Genomic DNA, 21,425 nt, shown 5'->3' on the forward strand with positions numbered 1-21,425 from the left:
GAAAGAGAAAGAAAAACACCATATGAGATCGCTTATATGTGGAATCTAAAAAATAACATAAATACAAAACAGAAACAGACTCATAGACATAGAATACAAACTTGTGGTTGCCAGGGGGGAGGGGGGTGGGAAGGGACAGACTGGGTAGATACTGACAGGCATATATAGAATAAACAAATTTATACTGTATAGCACAGGGAAATATATACAAGATCTTGTGGGAGCTCGTGGTGAAAAAGAATGTGACAACGAATATATGTATGTTCATGTATGACTGAAAAATTGTGCTCTACACTGGAATTTGACACAACATTGTAAACTGACTATAACTCAATAAAAAAAGATTAAATCTTTTTTTAAAAAAGAAAACAAAGAAAAAGGATTCAACACATGGATCTGGGACAAAGGACAGCAAGATAACATTAAATCCTTTCCTCACACCTACAAAAAGAAAGAAATTTCGGTTAATAGAAGACCTAAATATACAAAGGTAATCCATACAACTTTAAAATAAAACCTAAGAGAGTATCTTTACACCCCTGAGACGAGATTTATTAAACCAACACAGAAAGCCCAATTAAGACAAGATCAATACATTTAACTAGTTCAGAAGTAAAAAACTGAGTATGACAAAGATACCACAGGAAAAATGTAAAGACCAGCCACAGACTGGGAGAAGATATCTACAATGCTTATCAGCCACAAAGGATGTGAATCCAGAATATGTAAAGAACTTGTACAAATCAGTAAGTGAAAAAATGGGTAAAGGCTACAAAGAGCCAAAATACACAGAAAGACTCTGAAATAGGCATCACACCTCATCAGTAATTAAGGAAATGAAAGTGGAAGCAGCTAGTGATGGCATGTTGCTTCCATCAGACGGGCAAAAAAGAAAAAAGGGGAAGTCTGATGGTGTCAAATACGGGCAACGATGGGGGCTGGGGCCCCGTCGCATCTGTGTTTGGGGCAGGAAGCACAGGGAAAGGCAGAAGGGGTAGGTTAGCTGTCAAGGGGTTTCCCCAGGAGCCCCATCCAATAATCTGTCCCCATGTCACTGGCCACTAGTGTGTCATGTAGTCACCACATTGGTAAAGAAGGCTGGGTCAGTATTGCCCAAATCGTGGTTTTGACAGTAAGAAAGACGGGGCTGGGTCTCTGCCACACTCCATGATGCTCTGTCTGCTGGACTAGTCCATGGTCAGAGACCTAGAGTTCAAAAGCATCTGCTGAAAGCACTGACCCTTTTGCCTGGGCTCCCCATCCTGGGAGCCACCACCCTGGGCAGACGTGGCCTTCAGATTCCGGGTGGTCTCCAGGCCAGTGAACCCCAGATTTGCAGAACACTAATTCCCTTCCAGCTGACAGCCTTCCCCTAGGAAAGGGGTGCCAGGGAGGCATCAGGAGCCCATCAGAGTTGCAAGGAGCAGAAGGCAGCACGACGGCCACAGTGGGGACAGACTCTCTGGCTGAAGCAGAGGTAGATGTGCAGGGAAAGAGCCTGGGTTCCCACCTCTGAGCCACCACCTGCCACCGTGACTCTTAGGGACAAGGGTGATACCCTTGGTTAGCGACCATAACCAGTGTCTGCTGTTCTGGATACCCAGCACCCACTCCCCCTCTTCTGGCACCATAACCCAATTTTCCTCTTGGGCTGTTCCCCAACCCCAGGGCCCACTTAGGGGGTGGGTTCACTGCCCTGGCCGGAGACAGGACATGCAACCCAGGCCTGGGATTGGTCAGGGCTGGTCATGTGGCCCAATCCCAGCCAATGAGGCTCTTGCTAGGGAATGCTGGGAAAGGATTTTTGCTCAGTCCCGCTGGACTTGAACCTGAGGGGCCCTGAGGCTCCCGCTGTTGCCACAGTCCTGTGCCTGCCATCCTGTGACCAGCAGGAGGGAACCGGGGATGGTGTCCCCAGAGGAGAGGGAGACAGTGCAGCCAGGTCCTGGGGCAGTGGACCCTCGAGCAAGCCGCTCCTCCACCCCAGGGCTTCCTGTTGACTGGCCAGTGCATTTTGGCCGCGTCCACTTGGAGCTGGGTTTTCCGCGTCTGGCAAACCAGACTCCTAAACAGCACGAGGCTAGACGCGCAGGGGCGTTGGTGGGCTGTCAGGGCGGCTGGTGCTGGTGCCTGGCTCCCCCGAGGCAGATGCGGGCCCTCCACACCGCAGCAGCCGGCCTGTCCCCTCCCTCCATCACGACCACGGTGTGATGGGTTTAATTTATCGTAGGAAACCCTTAAAGGCGCAGGAGCTTTGGAGAGCCTGTGACAATGGGCATAAAGCACGCATTTAACCCGTCTGAATGGAGGCTAGATTTACTGTCTGGGCCAGACGGGATTTTTGTCCCCAAGTCATCTCGGAGTACATTGGCCACTAAAGATCTCAACAGAAGACGAAGACGGAACAAAGGAAGTAAATTTTAAAAGGAACTTTGTCAAGGAGTTTTAGATGTTCACCAGATAGAAACCGCGGCTGCCCTCGATGCAAAGACTGTTGGATTTGCCGAGCAGTTCTGGATCAGAGGAAGATGCTAATGAAGGAGTTTAAATGCACGTTTGATGGACCCCGGAGAATGGGGCCAATTTCATACAAGCCAGCAGCAAGGTTAAGGAATCAAAGAAGGTGGCCGTCAGATTTGCTGCCGGGGACAAGGCTCCATTGTCAGGGCCGCCTTTCTCAGCCGGGAAGCGTGTTTTTAACTACAGTGTTTACCAACGTGTACATCCTAGCCTGGCCGACTGGGCCGGCAGAATTTATGACCAGGAACAAACCTCTTAGAGGGGAAAAGAAAACAGCTCCTACCAGCTGGGGAAGGGCTGTTTATAAGGGCCCCGCCGAGCTGCATTAAGCGGTCTGGGCTTCGCCTGGCTCCCTAGGGGGTGGGCGGCATTTGCAAAGCCTGGGGCCTAGCGGTGCAGATGGAAGGGGTCTTGCCTTTCGTGAACAATTCCCCGGGGGGACAGAGGCTCCCTCTGAGGCCTCCTGACGGGTTTCAATGCAGCTTGTCTCCATTTTGCCTCCTTAAGACAATCTGAATCTGGGCCCCTCACAGCTGAGCTCGCCTGCCAGACAGGATGCCAGCATTTGCAGGCTGGAAATTTTGAGAAACTTGCCGACACCCAGCTGGGTTGACAGAGACGCTGTTGGGAGGACTGACATTTGTGTGAACTGGCTCGCGCAGCCGGTGGGGAGGAGGGGGGCTCTCTAAACCTCCATGGCAGCCTTCAAGCCCACGCTCAAGATCCTTGACCCAAGGCCCCAAGTTGCCCACACGGCCCCTCAAGTCTCAGGCCCTCCTGCACGCAAAAGGCCCACACACGGCCCCCTTTCCAGGAGTAGACCCTGGAGCCCGGTCCTGGTTTTTCTGGCCCACACTTCTGCGCCACCCCAACTAGTTGCCGAACCTCGGTCCAAACTGTCACCTCTGCCTAGAACAGTGCTACTCAAAGTGCGGGCCCCGGACCAGCAGCATCAGCGTCATCGGGCGCTTGTGAGACATGCCCAAGCCCGGGCCCATCTCCCACCGACTGGATCAGAACCTCCTGGCGACCTGAGGGCTCCCACGGACGTGCTGCAAGCCCTCCAGGCGGTTCTTACAGCCCTGAGGGCCCAGAGGCCCTTCCTGCTTCCCCTGGCTCGCACTCTGTCTCCACCCGCCACCCTCACCCCCGCCTCCCTGTCTCCCTCTCTCTCTCTCTCTCTCTCTCTGTTTGAAGCCATTTGTAACTCACGTCAGGCCCTGGAGGAGCAGGTGGCTTCATGGAAATTTCCTGGGGAGGACAGGCAGCAGGAGGAGGGGTGTCCTCACCCTCCCACTCAGGGCTGAGAGCTCGGGGCCTCCTGGGCTTGGTGAGTGTCTGAAAACGTGGGGGGACCTGGCACTCTCCAGCGGCGCTCAGTGGGCTGTATTAGTGTCCTGGGGCTGCTGTAACAAATGACCACAAGTGGGGTGGCCTCCTACAACAGGAATTTATTCCCTCCCAGTTCTGGAAGCCAGAACCCCTAAATCAAGGTGTCGGCAGGGCCTCGCTCCCTCTGGAGCCTGCTCCACGCCTCTCTCCCAGCTTCTGGGGGCCACTGGCAATCCTGGGCAATTCTTGGCTTGTAGGCCCTTCACTACGACCTCTGCCTCCTTCTCCCTGCTGTGCGTCTGTGTCTCAAGCCTCCCTCTCCTCTCCTGTATAAGGGCAGCCATTGCTGGACGTCGAGCCCATCCTAAATCCACGCCAATCTCATCTCAAGACCCGTAACTCGATTCCATCTGCCAGGACACCGTTTCCAAATGGGGTCCCACTGGCAGGTGCTGGGAATCAGACGTGGCTCGCAGGGACCCAGTTCAGCCCATCATGGGCGCTTAGCCCAGTCAGGTGCAGGGCATGCGCTGGAAAGACACCCCGCCAAGCGTCTACACTCAGTGCATCCGTCCCTTCAGATGGCAAGTCTGCAGCCAGAGCACGAGTGCAACGTCCACATTTAGACGGCAGAAACCAAACAGATGATTCCCCCGTGCCCCCAAGCACCGGGGTGAGCTCTGCTCACACATCCACCGCCCATGGGCGCGCATCACCACCTCGCTTATCCGATCAGTCTCACGTGTTCCCACTTGACACGAGCTGTGCTCTGTCTGCTTTGCCTGAGTACCGCAGGGCCTTGGAGATAGCGAACTTTCCTTTACGTAACTGCCTTAGACCTCAGCTGTCCCCTACATCAGGTGGCCCCTTTGCCCCATGCACCCATGGTCAGCGGCTGTCTCTGCGTTCAGAGGGCTACAGTTAGGAGATCTGGTGTCCACTTAGCTCTGAAGCCAGGACGGCTGGGGAACCCATGTTAAAGCCCAGTTGCTCTTTCCCTGGCTTGACAATCACCTGACTAGGGGGAGCAGGTGCCACGCATGCTCCCTTCCCCAGTCCTGTGCCGCTGCATGACTGGTCCCTCGTCATCCCTGAGGATCATTGCGTCGTTCTCCTGAGGGGTCTCTCCCAGCTTCGGGCCAACCTCTCTGATGCATCTTCCCCTCTGTCCCCAAGGATCCTCTGCCCGTGTCTAACCCCTGCTGTCGGCCCTGCCCTAGGTCCCCATTGCCTTCAGAGTAAAGCCCAAGCTGTGTGACAAGGTCAGTCATGCCCTAGGGGACCCATCCCCACCAACGTGTCCAGCCTCATTTCAGGCAAGTCCCCTCCTTGAACTTAAAGCTCCTGCGACCTCACACCAGTCAGAATGGCCGTCATTCAAAAATCCACAAATGACAAATGCTGGAGAGGCTGTGGAGAAAGGGGAACCCTCCTGCACTGCTGGTGGGAATGCAGTTTGGTGCAGCCACTGTGGAAAACAGTATGCAGATTCCTTAAAAGACTAGGAATAGACTTACCATATGACCCAGGAATCCCGCTCCTGGGCTTGTATCCAGAAGGAACCCTACTTCAGGATGACACCTGCACCCTGATGTTCATAGCAGCACTATTTACAATAGCCAAGCCATGGAGACAGCCTAAATGTCCATCAACGGATGACTGGCTAAAGAAGAGGTGGTATATTTATACAATGGAATACTACTCAGCCATAAAAACCGACAACATAACACCATTTGCAGCAACATGGATGCTCCTGGAGAATGTCATTCTAAGTGAAGTAAGCCAGAAAGAGAAAGAAAAATACCATATGAGATCGCTCATATGTGGAATCTTAAAAAAAACAGAAACAAAAACAAATAAACAAAGCATAAATACAAAATAGAAACAGACTCATAGACATAGAATACAAACTTGTGGTTGCCAAGGGGGCGGGGGCTGGGAAGGGATAGACGGGATTTCAAAATTGTAGAATAGATAAACAAGATTATACTGTATAGCACAGGGAAATATACACAAGGTCTTATGGTAGCTCACAGAGAAAGAAATGTGACAATGAATATATATATGTTCATGTATAACTGAAAAATTGTGCTCTACACTGGAATTTGACACAACATTGTAAAATGATTATAAATCAATAAAAATGGTAAAAAAAAAAAAAAAAAAACCAAGCAATTATGAATACATTTGAAACAAACAAAAAAATAGAAATCTTCAGCAAAGAAATGGAAGATAAAGAGGAATCAAATGGAAAATTTAGAACTGAAATATACAATAACTGAAATTTAAAGCTCACTGATGGATTCAGCAGAATGGAAGGGATAGAGGAATGAATCAGTGAACCAGAAGGTGGAATAATAGAAATGACTGAATCTGAACAATGGAGAGAAAACAGACTGAAGGGAAGACGAGCAGCGCCTCAAGGATCTGTGGAAGTATTAAGAGAAAAAGAACCTAACGTTCATGTCATCAGAGTCCCTGAACTAAAAGAGAAAGATGACAGGGCTGGAAAAGTACTCAAAGAATTAATGGCTGAAAACTTCCCAAATTTATAAAGAGACATAAACTTACAGATTCAAGAATCTGAGTAAATCCTAAATAGGATAAATCAATGAAATCCACACCAAGGCACAGACAATCAAACATCTGAAAACCAAACACAACATGGTGCCAAAGACAAACCAATAAAGCTGAAAGGATAAATAGGCAAATAGGGTTGTAGTCGGAAATTTCAACACCCTTCTCCCCATGACCGATAGAACAACCAGACAGAAAATCAACAAGGGAACAGAGCACTCAACACCACCATCGACTCACAGGATGTAATTCACATTTACCGAGCATTCCACCCAGCAACACCGGAATATACATTCTTTCATGGAACGTGTACCAAGACAGACCGTACCCTGGACCAGTAAAGAAACCTCAGCAAATTTAAACGAACAGAAATCATACAAAGTGTGTTCCAACCACAGTGGACTCAAACTAGAAATCAATCAACAGAAAGATAAAAGGAAAGTCTCTAAACACTTAGAAACTAAACAACACAATTCAAAATAATTCTTGAGTCAAAGAGAAAGTCTCAAGGGAAATCAAAAAGTATGTCTAAGTTAATGAAAATGAAAGCACAGCATACAAGCATCAGTGAGAGCCAGCTAAAGCCATGCTGAGAAGAAATTTTATGGCACTAAATGCGTGCAATAGAAGAGAAGGAAACAAATCAGCAAGGTAGGCTCCCACCTCAAGAACCTAGAGGGGGAAAGAAAGCAAAATAAACATAAAGAAAACAGAAGAAAAGAAATTATGAAGATAAGAGCAGAAATCTTTTAAATTGTAAACAGAAAAACAATAAAGAAATTCGAAGAAACAAAGAGCTGGTTCTTTGAGAACAATAAAATTGACAAGCCTCTAGCAAAACTGACAAAGAAATAAAGACAGAAGTTACAAATTGCCAATATCAACAATGAAATGGGATTTCACTGCAGATCCTGGGGAAGTCAAATGGATAAAGCAATGCTATGAACAACTCCACACGTGTAAACTTGACAACGTAGGTGAAATTGACTAATCTCTTAAAAAACAGCAATTCACCCAATGTGAAACAGATCATTTGAATAGCCTTATTAAGGAAACGAAATTTGTAATTTTAAAACCTCCCCTCCAAAAATCTTCATGCCCAGATGACAACACTGGAGAGTTTTTCCAAATGTTTACGGAAGTATTAACGCCAATTCTACGCAATCCCTTTCAGAAAATGAAGAGGAGGGAACACTTTTCAATTCATTTTATGAATCCAGTATTATGCTGATACAAAAACCTGACAAAGAAGTACAAGAAAAGAAAGAAAAGGAAAGAAAAAAGGAAATTACAGACCAATATCCCTCATTAATAGAGACACAAAAATCCTTTAAAAGCTATTAGCAAATGTAATTCAGCAATATATAATGTGACTTACACGCCGTGACCAAATGAGTTTTATTTCAGGAATGCAACACTTGTTGAATACTCAAAATGTAATCAATATAACCCATCACAGTAATAAACTAAAGAAGGAAAACCACACGATCATGTCAATCAATGTAGAAAAAGCATTTGACAGCATTCAACATGAATTCACGGTTCAAAACTCTGAGATCAATAGGTTTAGAGAGGACCTTCCTTAACTTAATAAAGAACATCTATTTAAAAAAAACCTTAAGCTAACATAGTACCTAATGGTAAAAAAAAAAAAAAAGTTTTTCTTCAAAGATTGGGAAAGAAGAAGTCCGCTCTCACCACTCTCACTTAGCATAGTGCTGGACGTTCCGGCCGGCGCAGCGAGGCAAAAAGAGGAAATGAACGTCACACAGATGAGGAAGGAGAAATGACTGTTCCTGTGTGCAGATGCCACGGCTGTGTCTGTGGAAAATCCTAAGAAATCTGTACAAACAGCCCACAACCTCCTAGGACTAATAAGCAAGTTAAGCAGCCCCACTGGATACAGGGTTAACATACAAATATCTATTGTATTTCTATGTAATAGCAATAAACATACGGATAACAAAATTAAAAAGACAGTACTATTTAATGTGCTCAAAAGCGAAACACTTAGGTGTACCTAACAACACGTGTACGGGACTTACTGGCTGAAAACTTCACGATTCTGATGAGAGACATCAAAGATCTAAATAAATGGAGAAATAAACCATATTCATGACTGGAAGAATCAACATAATAAAGGTGTCAATTCTATCTAAGTTGATACAAAGGTATTGATTAGTATACAGCAATTCCTATCAAAATCCCAGTAAAGATTTTGTAGGTACAGGCAAGATTATTCTAAAATGTAAATAGAAGGAAAAGGGAAGTAGAGAAGCTAAGGCAATTTTGGAAAAGATGGATACAACGGGAGAAATAAGTTTACCTGATTTCAAGGCTTAATATAGATACAAAAATCAAAGCCATGTCCTGCTGGCAGAGGGAAAGGCACACAGATCAACGGAACAGAACGGAGGAGCTGGAAACACACCCACACAAGTTTGCCCCACTAATTTGTGACAAAGGTGCAAAAGCGATTCAGTGGGGGAAAGATCGCACATTTAACACGTGGTGCCGGGGCGTGGGGCAGCCACGGGCAGTCAGATAAGCGCTGGCCCGAGTTCCACACCTTTCACGAAAGAGAACTCATAACGGACCATGGACATGTACAAGTAGAAAGACCGAACTTTTAGAAAAAGCACAGGAGAAGATCTTCAGGATCTTGAGCGAGGCAAGGAGTTCTTAGACCTGGCACCCAAAGCACCATCCATAAAAAGGAAACCTGATAAATTGGATTTCATCAAAAATAAACCTTTGGTTCTGCCAAAAATCCTGTTACGGGGATGAAAAAGGCAAGCTATAGACTAGTAAAAAAAAAAAAAAAGCAATCTATATATCCAAGAAAGAACAAGTACCTAGGATATTTTTTTAAAAGAACTCTTAAAGCTCAACATCAAGAAGCAAACAGTCCAATTAGAACACGAGCAAAGGACATGAAGAGACATCTCCCAGAAGAAGCTATTCAGATGGCAAAGCAAGCACGTGACAAGATATTCAACGTCGTTAGCCATTAATCATACACGTTAAAGCCACAACAAGCTATCGCTACACACCCACAGCAAAAGCTGGCGACACCAAGTGCCGGTGAGGAGGCAGAGGAGCTGGTGGGAAGGCAAAATGGTATAGCTACTCAGGAAAACAGTTTGGTGGTTTCTTAAAAAATTAAACACGCACTGACGATGTGACCCGGCAGTTACATTTCTGGACAAATAAAGACTTACATTCACACGAAAGCCTGTGCACAAATGTGTATAAGTAGCTTTATTTGTAATAGCCAAAACCTGGAAGCATTCTAAACGCCTTTCAACAACCCAGCCAACCGTGGTCCATCCATCCCGCAGAGCGGTGCTCAGCAGCACGGGGGTGAATTCCTGACTCGTAGAGCAACGGGATGCGTCCCCAAAGATGTGTGCCGAGTGGGAAACAAGCTAACGTATTGTTCTATTTACATCGCATTCTTGGAATGACAAAATGAGAGACATGGAGAACAGATTGTGATTCTGTGGTGGTTCTGATTGTGGCAACGGTGGTTGCCAGGAATTAAGGAGGGGGGCATGGCAGGAGGGAAGTGGGTGTGGCTATAAAAAGGCAACAGGAGGGATCCCTGTGGTGAAGGAATGTTCTGTAAAACCGCCTGCATCCGTGTTGGTATCCTGATTGTGATGTTGTATTGTATTGTGATGTTGTAATTGTTGTGATGTTTTGTTGTGATGTTGTGTTGTTGTAATATTGTGGTTGCTGTGGTGTGTTGCTGCGATGTCGGTATCCTGGTTGTGACACTATATAAACATCCTGGTTGAGAGGTTACCCCTGGGGAAACTGGGTGATGAGGAGACGTGATCTCTCTGTGATATTTTGTACAACTGTGTGCGAATCTACAGTTATCTCAAAACAAAAAGTTTAATTTAAAAAAAAAAGACACTAAAGAAATGGAAAAAGGCAGTTAAAAGATTAAAAGGCAAGCCACAGAATGGAAGAGATTCACAATACACAGAGCCAACAAAAATTTGTAACCAGATTATACAAACGACGCTTAAAGATCGGTCAGGAGATGACAGACCACCTGATTTCCTTACAAGCAGAGGAGAGGCGCAGCCTTTGCAAAACAGCCTGTAGGAAGGTGGAAGCTCTCAACGTCATCAGTCATCAGAGAAATGCCACCAGAGCCATGTCTACCACATGTCTAATAGAAAGGCTGGACTTAATGTGGGCGAGGTTGTGGAACAGCCACAACTCTCACGCCTTGTTGTCGGGAGAGTAAAAGGAAACAGACCACTTGGGGAAACTGAGAGGCAGGGTCGCCTAAAGGTAAACCAGGGTGACGCCCTGGCCCAGCATCTCCAGCCCGAGAGAAGTGACATGTGTATCCACCCAACACGTGCCCTGAAATGCTCGCAGAAGTTGTTGGTAACGTCCAGCCTGAGACTGGAAACGAGCCATGTGTCCATCCACAGGTGTGCGGGCAAACGGTGGTGAATTCTCACAGAGGGGTAGGGCTTAGCAATTTCAAAACAAAAACAAGTTGTTGACCTACGCAACAATATGGATGAATCTCAGAAAGATTATGTCGATCAAGAAAGTTGATGGAAAAGATCATGTGCTGAAGGGTTCCATTTTTATGAAATTCGAAGTTGGGTGGAACGAACCTACGGTGACAGAAAGCAGGTGAGTGTTGCCTGGGGTGGGGGTACTGAGAGTGTTGGCTGCACAAGGGCACCAGGCTGCCTGGCGGGGGCTGGGACGTTTGCGACCTTGACCTAGGGTGGTTCCACATGTGTAGACTGAGTGTGAATCCAGTGAGCACGCCACCTTGGATGTGTGCGTGTTACTTACACATTCAGTAAAACTCAACATAAAAAATAATTCTCAGTGGTTTCTCAGTGAATGAGAGGAGAGGGGAACAAACCGAGACCAGGAACTGACTCGGCCTCTAAGGTGTGCACCTGTTTTCAGGTCCGGGAAGCCCCAGAGAAAAGGGAGCATCCTGCAGGTTCCCAGGCAAGAAGTCCTGGCTGGGGACAGGGTGCGCAGGGCAGCGAGACTGCATCGGTGGATGCGGGCCCAGCTCCCCCACCTACAAGAATGCCCAGGCTGCTACAGGTCTTGGCCTGAACTTGCGAGTTCTCGGGGCGCGGCTGGGGTGGGGGAGCCCAGCCCACTAGGGCCCTGGGTGGACAGCCAACAGCGAGAGGGGGCTCCGTGGGAAGGCGAGGAAAAGCTGGTCCCTGGAGAAAAACCCAGGTCTGCCCTTTGGCTGGCACAAAGCATGCAGCTAGTAAATGTCTGCTGAATTGCAGCAAATTCCCAGAGCGTGGAGACATTCGACGGCCCAGCCCCATTCCAGGAGAGCTGCTCTGTGAACTGACTTACTGATTGATTCATGATCAGACTTTGTGTGATAGTTTATAGAGCACTCTAACAAATAAAACTCAGGGTTCAGATCCCGGCTCCGCCTCTCAGTAGCTGTGTGACCTTGGGTAAATTACTTAACCTCTCTGTGCCTCCATTTCTTCAACTGAAAACGGGAATGATGACTGGGTGATTTAATACATGTAAAGTTCTTAGCATAGCGCCAGGCAGGCCAGAAGTCTAAGTCACAAAGCCAGCTGGCGGGACAGGCAGGTCTCAAACCATCTCCATCCCCAGACCCGCACAGCCCCTCCACCCGCAGCTGAGACAGCTACCAGCCACCCATGACGACTGAGCACGTGGAACGGGGCCAGTCCCAAACAAGACGTGCTGGGTTTTGAAGACGTTCTACGAACAAAGAACGTGAACTGCCTCACTCAGGACGTTTTAGGTGGATCACATGTTGGAGGGTTAACATTTGCAAATATTGAGATGGTGGAGTCTGTTATTAGAATAAGTTTCGCCCGTCTGTTCTTCCTTTTTTAAAATGTGGTATCGCACAAGCAGCTCACGTTTGTGGCCGGCCTTAGATTTTACTGTATGGCGCTGCCCTGGGGACATCTGTCTCTGACCTGCCCTCATCCCCAAATTTTCACTTTCTTTATTCTCCCCTGTTTAAGGCTCTCTCTCTGTCCTCCACAGTGAGCTCAACCCCCAAATTGCCACATCTGCCAGCACTTGCCCGTCTGCAAAATAGTGACCCATCTTCTGGTGATAACAGAAAAGGGGGCTTGGTCCTCAGCGCCTTCAGCCCAAGGAGAGGAGACGGGACTGGGTGCCTCTGGCACTGGCTGCAGGGAGAGGGGCCAGGCAGAGCTCCTCTGCTCCCCTCGAGCTGCAGAATATAATCTTGAAGTTGGAAGCAACCTGGTGGGTCATCAGGTCAAACTCCTCATTTTCAGGGTGAGCCATGAGGACTGGAGAGGTCTTAGGGCAAATCGGAACCGGGGCGGGAGGGCCAGGCTCGGCGCTGCTGTTCCCCAACACTGGCTGGGGACAGGGATGGGACCTCCTGCTTTCCCCGCCGGGCGCCTGTCCAGCCTCTGAGTGGTCCTAAGAGGGCAGGACCTTCAACAGAGAAAATGCCTCTAGTCTTGCTGCCTTTCAGGGTTGGACAATTAGGTGGGAAGACAGGGCATCTGCACAGGGAGCGGCTCAGAGCCTCGGGCCCTCCTCCAGGCTGCCGGGTGGACGCAGGGTGCAGAGCCGGGGCAGCCAGGCTTTCCTGGGGCCTCCACGCCCATATCTGAGAGGCCAGCCCGGCAGACCTCCTGGCCCGCTTTAGGGATGAGAAACCTAAGTGGGGAGGGCCGGCGGCTCGGTAGGGCCCAGCACAGGCCCACTGGAGGGCTGGGACTGGAGCCTTGTCCCCAAGTCTTCCTCCTCCAGGCAGACCACAGGGCAGGCAGTGGGGGAGGAGCTCCCCCACTGAGCAAAGCCAGGGCGGGGTTGTGGGGAGTGGGTGGGGCTGTGTTCCTGCCCCAGCCAACATTCTCTGGGCTCAGGTCCCGTCCACCACGCCCTCCAGCCTCACACCTTTCCCACGTCCCATTTTGTCACACACCCTCCCCCCACCCCGTAGGCAGCCTTGGGTAGAGCCCAAGAGTACGAACTGCCCGGGTTCAGCTCTAGCCCTACTGGCTCTGTGAGCTTCAGCAAGTTCCTCACCCTCTCTGTGCCTCCATTTCTTCATCTGTTAAATGGGGTGTGGGAAGAGCGTCTGCCCCCCTTACAGGGCTGCCAGGAGAAGCAAACATGCGTTGAATTGTGCCAGCAGAGGCTCGAGACGTATCAGCTGGCACTTCCCTCACCGGTGTTACTGTGGCTCAGCCGGGCAGCCCCTCCTGTATCAGTCATCTCTGGCCGCATCAGGAGGCCGGGCGCAGCTTTGCTGGGTCCTCTGCTCAGGGCCACACACGCAGCAGAAGGAGGGCTGGAGAGCTGGTGAGCCACTTGCCCCCGTTGTGCACACATATGTTGGACCCCTCTGTGTGCCAGAGAGGCGGGTGCCATGGAGGACAGGGTTCCCGGCAAATACAGAACCGGCAGAGGCGGCTGCCCACGGGAAGATGGGGTGGCTGGCCCCGAGCCCCCATTCTCGCCGCCCCCAGCTCCTGGCCCCCATGCTTGCTGGGCAGGTGGACCCCACGGCAGAGCCCAGACTGGCCCGTGTGATGCCCAAGGGCCCCCCCCTCACTCCAGCATCCACGCTGCATGGACTAGCGCTTTGGGGGCTGCAGTTGGGCCAACGGGGGCTTGGGAAACCACAGGACTTGAGCAAATTCTCTGGGCCTCTGGGAGGGAGGGAGGTCTGGACCTGATGCTCTCCAAGGTCCTCACTGACCCAACATTCAGTGATTGGATAAAACACTGAAACAAAGAGCCATGGATGGAGGTTGGTGCTTCCCAGGCTGTAGCTGGGCCCTGGGCCAGGGAACACCCGCCAGACTCCACAGGGAAACAGATGGGGACAGTCCAATGGGCTGCGTGGCACAGGCAAGCCAGATGAGGCTGGGCAGGCTGGCTCTAGGCAGGGCGGCCTCATGGTCAGACTGGGCAGCAGGAAGCCGTCTGCAGGATGGAGCATTCGGGGGGACCCAGGCCTCCAACCCTGAAATGGCCCCTCCACCCCTTCCCTGGGGCTGTCCCTCCAGGAATGAGGGCTGCAGCTGTGGGAGGACCCATGTCCCCGGGTGACCGAACCCAACCTCAGGACCAGGGCTGCAAGGCGCTGGCAGCTCATGAAAGTGTGCAGCAAGGCGGCAGGCCACCCACAAGCCAGCAGCCTCAGGGAGCTCCCGTCACCCCTCGTCCTTAGCCTCAGCCCCAGCCCGCCGCAGCCGAGACCTGGCAGGCTAGCGGTGGGGGAGGGGGGAGGGGGGCAGCCCGAGTGCCCAGGTGGGAGCAGAGGAAGGTTTGATGCACAGCCCTGCAGGCCGACCGCCTGGGTTCAAGTCCCAGCCCCTCTCCTCCCAGCTGCATCATGTCTAGCAAGCTATTTCCCTTCCCAAGCCTTGATTTCTCCATCTGTAAAATGGGGTGATGACACAGCCTCTTGCTCTTAGGGACGATGTGAGGGCTACATGCGGAAGTGAGACCAATGCTTTCAGTAAAAGACAGCTGAAATGAACTGATGAGAAGGGGGAAACACCCAAAAAAACAAACACGATCTGCTCTATTCTGTTCCTTCAAGAACCCTCCTCGGACATCAGGATAGACGCCTGGTTCAGGAGCCATGGTTCCTGCTGGAAGGAGGTCCTTCCCTGGCCCATCAGGGGAAGCTCATATTCACCCCACCAGGTGCTCAGCTCCTCAGCACGTCCTCAGAATCCCGGCATTTTTCCTATTGGAAAGTTTTCATTATCTTTAAATCCGATTCCAGGGGTACGAAAGTCACAAATTTAGCCTCTGTGACTCATGAGCTGTCGGCAGGGAAGTGCTGTTGGGACTTGAACGAGGGCGGGCAGAGATTTCCAAAGATCAGGGTGGGTTTCTTTAAGCCTCTAAAAAGTTCTCATTTCATAACCGGCTGACATACACATAAAGGAGCGATATTTTTCCCAAGGAAACATCTCGCCCATCCAGGGCGAGGCTCTTTGCCCCGCCGACACCTTTGATCACTGCCTCGGGCCAGCCGGCGGCAGTCCCACTGGGAGGGGAAGGTACCGTCCCCTCCTGGCGACCAAGGTGTTTGTTTCTTTGGGTTCCTACCGACGAGCCGTGGGCTGCTGATTTTGTTGGCCGCGTCCAAGGCCAAAGGCTGCGCTGGGTAACCTCGGGGACTCAAGCAGACCAACAGAATTGAGGTGCCAGGTCCCAGAAATCCAAGCCCACTGCCTGAGGCTGTACCCGCTCACCATCGGCGACAGCCAGGGCCTCACCCTGACCACCAGCTCACTGCACGCCAGGCTCCGTGCCTCATGTACGAGGTCTCGTTGTAGCCCCATCAGGACCCCTCAAGTAGGTACTCTTAAGCCCATTGTGCAGATAGGGAAACTGAGGCTGAGAGTGGTGAGACAGTGTGCCTAAGATCTCACTTCTACAAAGCAGGTGAGGCAGGATCTGAACCCATGTCTCTCCAGCTCCAGCACCTAGCCCTTTAAGCTGCCTTCTCAGCTTAAGTCACCGAGAGTTGTTCCTCATTGGGGTCTGCACGGTCTCTACGGGGATCAGAAAGAGGGCGAGCAGGATCCCAGTCCCGAGGGAACTCGCGTCCAGCTGATGAGCGAGCGAGGGGGTGAACGGACAGGCGGAAGCGTGAATGAAAAAGCAGGCGAACCCGGGGCCTCTGAGCGTCAGGGGTGCTGCATTTTCACGGCTTGTAGCCGTTGCTGCTCTGAATTGGCAGGATCCCCCCAAATGCCTGAGTGCTTGGGGGTCTGCTGAGCCTGAGGAACGGGCTGGCGTGGGGGCACACAGTGGGGATGAGGCCCAGAAGCAGGGACCAGGGAGAGGCAGACAGGGCAGGAGGATGAACCAAGCCGGGGATGTGCTGTCAGGCTGGCACCACTGCGGGCGCCCTGAGAAGCCACAAGTGTCAACCTGAGACATGTAAACGGGGAGCTTTGCCCATCGGCTGCCATCCCCCAGCCCCATGGCCAACAGTGGCCATAGAGGGGTTAACTCCATCGCACCTCTAGGTCTGTGCATGAGTCAGGTGGCCGAGGAGCCCAAAGCAGAAAGGACAGACACCGGGGCAGCCAACAGGAGGCGCTGTCAGCTCCCACCTGCATGCAGCTGGCTGTTGCAGAAAAGGCTGCAGTGAAAAACGTGAGCTGAGACCAGGGGAGGCAGGACACGAAAGGCAGCCAAGACAGAGCAGCCCGTGTTTACGTGAAAGCGGTCTTTGGAAACGCAGGGATGGGAGCTCTCTGCACGGGTTTTCACATCTTCTCTAGTAAATCTCCCCTCTCAGTGTTGAAGGTGAGTGGACCCAGCACATGCAGATGCTCAACAAATAGGTGGGGGGAAGTGGATGGATGGATGGATGGACGGATAGGCATGTGAGTGGATGGATGGATGGATAGATGGGTGGATGGATGCATACATGGCCATGCGGATGAGTAGACGGATGGGTAGATGGATGGGTATGTGGGTGGTTGGATGATTGGTTGCAGGGATGGGTGGGCGGTGGAGCCCAGATTCCTTCTGCTGCTACTAGCCCACCCACCTCTTCACCGGGAATGGATCCAACAAACAAAATGGGATCTTGAGCCAGGTTGGAGCTGAAAAACCAGCCAGACACCCTGAGACAAGCCTTTGTGTCAGATGCATTGGGGAAGCTGGGAGGTGGGAGGTGGCTCCCAGCCAGGAGACACAAGCTGTCTCCCGTTGGCCTGGCAGGAAAGCCTCCCAGCTCTGGAGCACACGAGCCAGGGTTTGAATCCTGGCTCCCTTCCTTTCAGGCTAGCTAAATGACCTTGGACAAGTCACTCAACTCTGAATCTCGGTTCCCTCGTGTATAAAGGACAGTCCCAGGAACTCCCACCCTTGGCCGTCTCTGCCGTGATAGTGTCCCCAAGAGGGAGATTGTCATCACCGACAAACCTGGAAGCTTCTTCTCTGGGGTAAGAAACTGGACCTCAGAATGGAGGAAGCTCTCCAAGTTCCCAACCAGAACTAAAACTTCTAATCATGGTGGAGGAAGAGAGAAATGGAATGAGTTGAGCGATGGAATTTGGAGCCCCCAGCGGTGGTTCCTGATGCGATGTGGACGACTCAAAGATGTACACATAGCCTTGAGGGAGACCCTAAAGCCTGCTCCGAGCCTTGGCTCGCCCTGCACTCTGAGAACACCTCCAGAAGCTGACTATCTGGGGATGGAAGGTGGCTGCATCACCAAGGGGCACAGCCCAGGGGTGTTCTCAGAAAATGGGGTGAGCTATCTGCTGCCCAAGTGGAATATGCCAAAGAGGCATTGCAAGGGGAACAAGGGACACCACCACCACCACCACCGAAGAAGGAAGGAAGACAAGAAGGAAGAAAGGAAGGAGTTGACTGGGTGGTTGGATGCTTGGTTGGTTGATTGGCCAGTTGGTCAGTCCGTCAGTAACTTAGTGAACGACTACCTTGCAGCCTGGTCCACCTGGCACCTGGGCAGCGATGTCTCTGAGGTCCCACCTCCAATATCCCCCTTCAGGGTCATCCTCCCCCAAGGCCAGACTAAAACACATCGCTGCCCTGCGCTAACCTTCAATGATCTTCAGTGTACACAGAACAAAATCCAAGGGCCTCCCCCAGAGCCCCCAAGCCCCTCGTCCACCCGCATTACAGCCCTGTTCCAGTGGTGCCGGCCCTTGTTCTCACCGTTCCCTCAGCCCGAGGGTCTGCCTTCCCTTCGCTGTGAGTCCTGCTTGTAGAATGAAATGCATCCCTCACAAGTCAAGTTTCCAGGAGTTTAGGCTGCCGGGATCGCGGTACCCCTGCCGTTTCTACTAGACCAGTAGCTGTGTGTTAGACTGCCCAGGCACTGGATCTCCGCTTTCTCTGTTTCTCAAGTACACACACGCGCAGAAGACGGGGCAAAGGAAGGACTGAGTAACAAGTGGTTTGATCCCGAGAGTCTGCTGGGCGACCTCACCCACCATCCATTCCTCTGTAGTCAGGCGCTCTGCTCTTCAGCACACTCTTCCCGCTTCCTGGGCAAACATGCTGGTAGCAGGAAAGGCCATGGGTGGGCTCCCATCCCCGCGGCCCTGCAGGTACAAGCACCTTTTGGAGCCACGAAACCAGACACTGGGACTGTGGCTCTGACTCCCTTGCGTTACTCACCTGGGGCAGAGGCCGCGATTACGTGCCCGCCTCTCTGAGCCCCTTTCCCACCCGTGAAATAGGGGATAATGGCCAGTCTCTCCCAGGGCGGCTGAGGGCGCGAGGAGCCTGGCCCGTGGCTCTCTGCTCGGACCAGCGGATGGGCGCCCTGGACAGCGCGATGAGGGGACACGCTTAAACTGCGCAAAGGGGGAAACCTGCCAATTGAAAACAGCCTCCTGCTCCTTCAAAAATGATTCCTAGTCCCATCAGTGACGGACGTCGTCTGAGGGTCCTGGGATATCGTATGAGGGCCCTGGGACTGCTGTGACAAATGGCCATACACGCGCTGGCTTCAAACAACAGAAACTGATCCTCTGACAGGTCTGGAGGCCAGAAGTCCAAAATCAAGGTGTCGGCAGGGCCTCATTCCCTCCAAAGGCCCTGGGGAGGGTCCTTCCCGCCTCCTCCAGCTTCTGGGATCTCCACGCATCCCTAGCTGTGGCCGTGTCCCTCCAGGGTCTGCCTCCGGCGTCACACCACCTCCTCCTAAGTGTCTGTCTTCTCCTCTTTCGTCCTTTATAAGGACAATGATTGGACTTAGGGTCCTCCTTCCTTCATCTCGAGATCCTTCCTTCAGTCACATCAGCAAGGACCCTATTTCCAAATTAAATCCCATTCTGAGGTTCCAGGGAGATACGAATTCGGGGGGATATGATTCAACCCAGTACAGACACTCGGGCAGGGATGGACAAGTGGCCCAGTCCGTGTGTCACGGAGCTAGCCAGGGACCCTGTTCTCCCACTGGGTGCTGAGGCCCCCTCCTGGTCCACCTAGACCAAGGCCTCCAGTTCCACGGCTCCAGGGGCCTGTGCACCACACCTGGCACTGCCTCTCACCCCGGACGCTCCTCTCAGAAAGGAACCAGACACGGAGTGAGTGACACGTGAAAAAGCCATGGTAGCGCTGGGTGGAAACCGCAGGAAGGAGTGAGGGCTGGCCACGTGCTCATCGCCGAGCGGAGCGGCGCACCACTGACAGGCGTCGGGGTGGGAAACGGAGGCAGCATGTCAGCACCGGGAGCTCCGGGGCCAACCCGCAGGAAGAGCAGGGATCCACCATGTGGGCCTGGCGGCTGGGGACATCCCAGGTGCACAGCCACCTAGGCAACGTGCTCGGGGCGCTGGGGCAGCAGATACAGAGCTCACATCAGGGAAAGGGTGGGAGAAGACGGTGGAGATGGCAGCCAGGCTACTGGGCAGAGGATCTGGGCTTGATCTTGGGAAGAGGTGCACAGCCTCTCACACCGTCCCTCAGCCGGCCACAGTTTGAGCAGCGGGTGGAGACAGCACAGGGGGACTGGTCAGTAGGCAGTGCCCGTGTGAACCAGGCTGGTTGCTCCTCGCGGTCCGGGACCCAGTTGGAAAGCAAGGACGGATAATCCCCTTGGGGACCGGAGTCGCCTGCAGCTGGCCTAGGGGGTCCTCGAGCCACTGGGCAGAAGGTCGGCACATGGATCACCTCCTGGAGACAGGCTCTGGCTTGGAGACACGGACCCCAGTCACAAGCGGAGCACAGCCACGACAAATATTTCACCAGGAGACTTCCTCCAGGAGGGGGAGAAATGCCCAAAGGTCCCTTTGTCTTAAAACATTAATGTCCAATTTTACATTGGGTTGGGGGACGGAGGAGGGGAAGAGAGGAAGGCGGGGGTGGGGAGCCATCACTGGGCATCATTCATAAGCCACACACTGGGCCCTTCATCGGGCCCAAAACTCACCCTTGTGGCTACGCAAAGATTTATTGAAGCCCCAGCGTGGGCTCATTTATTTTCCTCCAAACCGATTTGAAAAGACCGTTTGCATCTGCCCTGGAGGGAAAAAAAAATGTGCTTATTTGGCAAACTTTGTTTGAAAAATCTGCTGGTCCCCAAAGAAGTGGCTGCATTTTTGGCGGGGCTGGGGGCTCTGTGTGCGGGGAGGGGATGTTGTGGTTCTGTCTTTCCCCGTCATCTGCCGACCAGAGACCTTGAACTCAGACACCCTTTCTTGCACATGGGGTCCCACAAAGGCATCAGCTGGGGCCCTTTGCTCCGAGATCAAGCTCCCCTTGTGGCTTTCTCTAACCCTGTCGGGAGCATCTGTGCCCAGACAGCTGCAAAATGCAAGGAAAAGTGTAAAACTGAGCAGGGGAAAATGTACAACAAGAATTTCAAACATCAGCTAATTTTGAGGAAGGGGTTGAAGGTTCTATTGGATCTCTCCAGAAGACAGAGATGTCCTCCAGGAATGAACTCTCACCTGTCTTCATATCTATAATATACAAAGAGTTTTTATAAATCAATAAGAACGAAAAACACGATCACAGAAAAATGGGCCAAAGACACAACTGGGTAATTCAGAAAAGGAAAGTATGGTCCCTAAATACAGGGAGCAAGATGTTTAATTCTGCGAGAAATCCAAGAGATGCAACTTCAAGCATAGACAACTAAAATCTGATTTTGCGCCTACCAAACCAGCAAAGATGCACAAGAAAGTAGAAGCAGGTGCATGAGATGGGGTGAGGAGAGACGTGGCTGCTGGAACCCCCTTTGTCACTGGGGCCATGCACACCCCCAGCCCAGACCGAGGTGTGCTCTTTGACCCACAGCTCCACTTTGATGAATTCAAAGACGTGCACAGAGATTTGGCTCGGAGGGGCCCAGGCACTGAGCCTTATCTAAACTGCCAGCTCAAGGAGGATGCTCCTCCCTGCGGTCTCCAGGCACGCGTCTGCCCCTCGGCACAGGCAGCCGGTACTCCAGGAAGCTGGGGATGTGTGCCTCTCCCGGATGGAGA

Source organism: Camelus dromedarius, chromosome 12 (genome assembly GCF_036321535.1).
Source record: "Camelus dromedarius isolate mCamDro1 chromosome 12, mCamDro1.pat, whole genome shotgun sequence".
Classification (NCBI taxonomy): domain Eukaryota; kingdom Metazoa; phylum Chordata; class Mammalia; order Artiodactyla; family Camelidae; genus Camelus; species Camelus dromedarius.